Below are 6,975 nucleotides of genomic sequence, written 5' to 3'. Positions count from 1 at the left end.
AGGTAACAGAGCGTTCACACCATTAGCCAAAGAAACAACAGCATTTTACTTACACAAAGGACCACAATCTGATGATCCTTTTTGATGTTGGAATCACTTTGACGTTTAAGAACCATCCTGTTCTTGGAGGTTTTTGTAAACATTCTGGAGTTGCCTTTTAAAGATGAATTCAGGTTGATACTCATAGATTCAAGACTACTATTTCAGTTTGGATGTAGAAACCATAGTGGTGACCAATATTGTGACATTGAATTGCTTCGGTAATACTTTCAAATGAACCTTTCTCAGCGAGTATTTCGTCTGTAGTCTTGTCTATTAAACACTTACATCAGTTCATTCATGTCATCATTAAGTATTTGGTTCATACATGTCATCATTAAATATTTTGTTCATACATGTCATCATTAAATATTTGTTTCATACATGTCATCATTAGGTACTTGGTTCATACATGTCATCATTAAGTGTTTGGTTCATACATGTCTTCATTAAGTATTCGGTTGATACATGTTATCATGCTTTAATATTTAAAATTTAAACAAAAGTTCTGCTTTAATATGTATATGAAATTTTGTGATTTCTTTCACCATGCACAATAACCAAAAGTAGTATATCTCTGGACAAGCGTATGCTTTCTGCATTGAATTATTATATATATACCTATCAATTTATTTCTGTTGAGACAGCATACCCACACGAGTTCGTTTTATAATCACCGAATATTTCCAGCATTTCTTCTTTGGAATTGCATATTACAATACCTTGGTCTAAACTGCTGTTGTTTTTTGCTTCACTCGCCGCATACTTCATTGGAAACTCCATTTTCGAACTAGCATTTGGCAACAATTCCATGATTTCCCGCGCTTTTTATGTTTAGATTCTCATAGAATATACGTATGGCAAGTTGCAATTTTACAATGTAGGAAAATATGAATTTTTTGTTGCTCGAAAAACATTTAGCCAAATGCCATTGTATCTTCTCATATGACCATAAAATCAAGAAATGGTGCATTCAATGCTGTTAGGGTGGTGGTTGCATGGAAATCAAGCATTCTTCATGAAATTATGGATGGTCATTGCAGAGCACAGAGCACCCCAACTTGACAAAGATTTTTAGTTTACAAAATTGATAAAGAAACTTGTTCATGTTAAGTGGTAATATTATTTCAAACACTATGACATCATGCAATGACTTTTACAATTACATTTCACTATTTGAGAGTTGCATCTAAGGCAAGTTATGTTCTACAGCACTGGGTCTATGCCACAAGCATAACAAAAGCAGGTGGGAGCTTTAAACTGTTCGAAAAATCCTTTGACAATGGAAGGAATTATATGCTCAAAGGTTTTCTGAACAATCTGTTTTCCATAATAGAATTTATTTTGGTGCACAGAGATTGAATGTGAAAATTTTTGCCAGAGATGAATGTAGAGAATACCCAGTGTTACATGTTAAGATATATTGTTACCATTTCTTGTTTTAAAGTATTTACACGAACATATATGAATTAGCTACTGTGATTGATATCACAACTCAACATTCATTCTGGCTGCACCTGTACTATGATTACCTATCAATGTTTCGTGATAAATCAATATGCTCAATTGAAAACTATCCATTTCATTTAATGAGCACTTAAGTTAGACTGTGGTTCACTGTGTGGATGGCACTGCTGGAAACAATGAGTTTTCAAAATTTCCTGACAATAACTTTAACAAAGTTAAAAAGATTGCCACACCTGTGCATTAACTCAAATCAGAAAATTACAACCAAGTATGGACAAACAGTCAAACACCATAAACACACAAACTTTATATTATTATGCAGGAAGTTTGGAAAAAAATTTGAAGATACGAATCTAGATGGGTGTGTTTATCATGTATGTTGTATCTATAATAATTTTTATTAGTACTACAAATAACAGGAAAATATTCAATATCATATCTATAATACAAATAGAGTCCATTTTTACTTTATAACATTACATTGTTCTTAGGTCCAGTGAATTTGCAATTTTTGAAGTGCGGTTATTATATTGTAAAGTACTATCAATCCATTACTTCTGCAAGGCAGACATTTCAAAGAAAGTACATCTGATCAAAATTGAATTGAAATCTTTGTAATCTTTTCTCGCTTTCTCTATTGCCAATTTGACTTATTGCCATATGGAAACGCAATATGTAGTGCGGTAAAATCATTCGTATAATGAATACAAGAATATTCGTCAATTGTTACTTACCGCTGACATAATAAGAATAATTTGTGGCCACGATGGTGCCGACCATTGAGCTCTATAAGACCTGGAGGGAAAGAGGCCTGGGTCGTGGTCAAAAACATGGCGGTAATGGCGGATTTTGGTGGTCAAAACTTCCACTTTAAAATTTTTTCAATATTCACTCCCTCCTGATTTCTAATACTGTTTGTATGAACGAAAACAAGTGAGAAAAAAAATTACGATACCGACAGCATATCATGTGAAAATAATGCTTCAGCATTGCGTGAAAAACACAGTACAGACACACATCAAAATAAAGAAGATCGACGGTAGAGAAACGCATATTTTGGATGTAACATTTAAGTTATTTTATGACATTTTAGCCTTTTAAAAGTGAAAATCAAACGGCATTCTTTACTAGACCTGTCAATCTCGTCAAACTTATACATTATTTCATGCTTTTGTGTGTTTGACTGTTTGTAAACAGTTTGGTGCACCTATTTTTCTTGCTTCAAATGGATAAATCTGTGTAAAATGCTCCTAAGGAAGCGAGAAAATGTTTGCTTCAGTCCTACGACATAAGTCAACTGAAAATTTACCATGGATAAGTATCATAAGTGTATTGTCATTACCTGATAAATCTACTGAAAACTCATAAAGAAAGTATGTTGAACTAGAAGAGCTACAAAAAGAAAAAATTCAAAACACCATGACACTGTTGCTTGGTAATTTGTATTTTGTAAACAGCTTGGCAGAATCTTGGATCTATTACTGAACAGAACTACATTAATTTTCCATTGAAATTACAAACTTGGAAACTAAAGTGCATTGGTTTCTCTGACAAAAACACTGTCTATTGCTGCATGAAGGCAAAATAGTTATTTGACAGTGTAGGTGAAGAAATTTATCAAGTTCTATAGATATTATTGTGCATTACTTACAGTTTTTTGGAATTGTGTAATATATGTCATGAACAAGATATAATTTTTCAAAATGCTAACCCTTCTAGCACTACTACTCTTCTGTTTTGCTTAAACAACTTACAGCTACCAATACTAATTATTTATATGTACAAACTAACATTTGGGAATTAAATGATAAACAACTTGTTAAATCTTTGTATTTTACATCAAGCCATTGAATTAGTTCCTTTTATCTCTTGGTAAAAAATATCAATGAAAGACTTACAAATCAAGTTTCTCGAAAATAGTATTTTGTACAAAGAAACTAAATAATTGGAAAGGTCACATGTTGAAGACAGACTTTGCTTCTTTGACTAGGTTGCTTGACCATGAGCAAATTTAAATTTGTTTACAATTTGTTTAAAGAATTCTTTTTATTGATTTCTACTAATTCTTCATAAGACACAAAGAATTTCTTTGCCATCTATTTTTGCTTCTTCTACATTCAACTTCATTGTAACCAATGCATTCGATGTGATCACCTGGAATCATACCAAGTATGGATTTAATGAGATGAGACAATAATATGTTTAATTTTCATGCATATTAATGATATAATCATAAGCTACTGTTGAACAAAAATTTCAAGGTAGAAACAAATCTTAGCACATTGTTCAACACACTACTTTTATCTTGGTTTTGAAGTAGTAACCTGTTTACTATAACAATAAATACTTCATTTACAGAAACGCTAAGTAGTACTTTAAAATTGTTTGCATAAATCCAACTTTCCAATCCCATTATAATTGTCTACACTATACAGTCAGTCAAATTGAGCAGGCAAACAGTTTAATAGTTATTTTTATTATACAACATATACCATAGTTCTCATTAATTTTGCATGGCACTGCATTCAATTTCAACACAACTCTGTTGTAAACTTTCCCTTCATCTTTTCAAAAAAAACATGAACAAATTATGCCCCATTTTGGGAGGTAAACTCAATTCAAATCAGGAGAGTTTAGCTTGATGCCTTGATCATGATACAAGATGGATGCAAAACTCGATAAAATTGACAGCTTCGAACGTCTGGCGAGCGATTAAGTGAAGAACAAACAAGACTGGACCAAAATAACTTTAAATTAAAACTTAGTAGTAGAAACACTCTTCAAGTATCGTGTTAAAAACAAAATAGTAAAACTAATACTGTGCTACTTACCGGAGTCAAGAAATGTTTCCTTTTCTGTCGCTATTTCAGCATCCGCAAACCACAGAAGTTGGCAGTTTAATAAATAAATTTTAAAAAGTGTTTATGTTAGGAAAATAAAAGTTTTGATATTTTCTATACTCGCAATGTGGTGGTCAAATCAGGGTGGGCGACAAAAATTTTATTTCATGAGCCCGCGTCTCTCCGCTGACTTTGACCACCAAAATCCGCCATGTTTTTGACCACGCGGCCGCGCGCTAATAATTTATACTAATTTTGTTGACGTTTCCCCTCCAGTTATTATAGAACTCAATGATGCCGACCAAGCGCGCTTGCCTTCGGAGCTCAATTTGAACATTTGCGCATGCGTTAATCTAGATTTGGAGGCTTCTTATTCGAGGAATATCGAGAAAGGAGCAAGCAGCGTTTCTAAGGGCGCCGCTTGATAGCAGTTGGTCAACAGTCTTGTACGCTCGCAATTTTAAACACATATCAGCGCACGAATAATATTCGTATATTCCAACATTGGACATCGAATTATTCACGCCGTTAATGTTATCGTTTATTAAGATGACTGACTAGCGAAAGGTGATGTTCTGGTTTTATTCGAAATAGTAGTAGATTTCTAATTTATGTATATGAAGATATTATCTTGTAGCATGTTATACTTTAGCGTTATATAAGTCTTGCAGTATGAGCTCTAAAACGTAATTTCAATGTATGGAACGTGGTAAACGTTTATTTTATTCACTAGCAAAGTTATTTACAACAGTCATTAGAGTATTCTATTGGGAATTTATTTACAGGCTTTTTTATATGTGCATTAAACAAGGTGCAGTTATTGCAGCGGATAATGTACTTGAAATTTGAGTTTTGCATGGTACGTGGTGGCGGCACTAATCTTGACATGTCTCAGTGACATATAGGTATGGAGGTAAAATCTCGATTTGTCTGTCTGTCTGTTAACATTTCAGGGGATTTTTACGGAATGAGGGAAGAATCACCAATAAGGTAGAACCTTTCGGAACTCCTGTCAGTTTTCTCTTTGATTTTAAATCTGGAATCGAATAGATATGCAGCTAAACAAGCGTTATACAAGTAGATACCAAAAATCAGTGATTACGACATGTTACATATCGTTGGCGAAAAACACATGAAATGGGATTCACCAAATTACCGTACTTAGCCAGCTCGGTTATCCTTGCGCTCTATGGTCAGACGGTGAGCAAAATATAGTGTAAGCATGTATTTATTTTTTTTTTCGTTCGAGCTTTTATTATTACTTGAAATATCGGTTGTGGATTTAACAAACGTCAAAATAATTTAAACGCATGGTGCGAGTTCAACCATGAAATATGAATTATGAATATGATGAAACGTTTGCTCTTTGCGACAACTATACATCATTTTATCGCAGTCGCACAGAATCATCGGAAAAAAGGTTCTATCAAATTGTTATAAAGGAAATAATGGAAACAAAACTACAGTTTTATAATATTGTTCGTTTCTACGTTTGTAAACATGCGGACGATTGTTCGGTTGAGTAAACAACGTATCATACTTTTAATCAAAAGCATTTTGAAACTCAAAAGAATCAAAACAATCAAGACATTTAAAGAATCAAAAAAATGTTTTCATTCAAATGGCAAAATTTATCTTTTATTTTGATGAAAACATATGACTGACGAGAATCGATTGAGCATTGAAGCACTCACCTCCATATAAGGTGAACTGTGCGTCGTTTGTGCATGCCAATTGGATAGAAATTGGAATGCTATGATTAAACGATCGTGACTCAATGATCTAGTACCCATTCTACTAGATACCTGACTCAGCCAAATTTGTATAGTAATGAGTGAGGCAAATTTCTACGCGGCCGCCATTTGCAAAGGTGGCAAAAGCACAATGGCGGCATATAAAAACATTAAGTCTGTGCTGAGAGAAATCGACTTTGAGAGCGTTTTTATGATGCTGTTCGACTGAAGTTGCATTAAAATGGTGAGTAATTTCTTTAATATTGTTAAAAATGTAAAATTTTAAATACTTGAGATAGAGCGGTCTTAACGTGTATTTTGCGACCATAAACTAAAGGCTGAGAGTTACATAAGTATGAACTACAATCGTAGTATTTATTAATTTTACATCTTCTTTGCACCATTTCTCTATCTTTTTATCATAAACAAAACATATTTACAGAAAAAGTAAAATCATATAACAGCTATCCAGAACTTTGATTTGAACACAACGTTTACGGTTTATATGAATTATTTTACCTGAACAACATAATTTTAGATCTATTAACAATATGACTGCATCGTTGTAAAAATGCGCTTATTTTCACTATTTACAATAAACCACTATTAATTATTTTTTTAGGATTTACATTTCCTTGGTTGTGGTGTGGATGTTCATCGAAGTCGACTAGATTCCTTGAAATAAAACAAGCTTCGTAGATTGCTGGCGAACACCAATTTTGTTTTTGTGGAGGATATCTTTATTATATCGCTTACCATAGGTCGAAAGTCGTCAATTGATGTATTTTTCAATGATCTGTTTGATAAGCTGTGATGAATGTAGATCTTCAGTTATTTCTTTGTGATCAACATCATGCTCGTTGAGTTCAGGAAACAAGCCCTTTTCTGCAAGCTCT

The sequence above is a fragment of the Xenia sp. Carnegie-2017 genome, unplaced genomic scaffold (genome assembly GCF_021976095.1).
Source record: "Xenia sp. Carnegie-2017 unplaced genomic scaffold, XeniaSp_v1 HiC_scaffold_6, whole genome shotgun sequence".
In the NCBI taxonomy this organism is placed as follows: Eukaryota; Metazoa; Cnidaria; class Anthozoa; order Malacalcyonacea; family Xeniidae; genus Xenia; species Xenia sp. Carnegie-2017.
The sequence above is the reverse complement of the archived record's forward strand: the minus strand, read 5'-3'. Positions refer to the sequence as shown.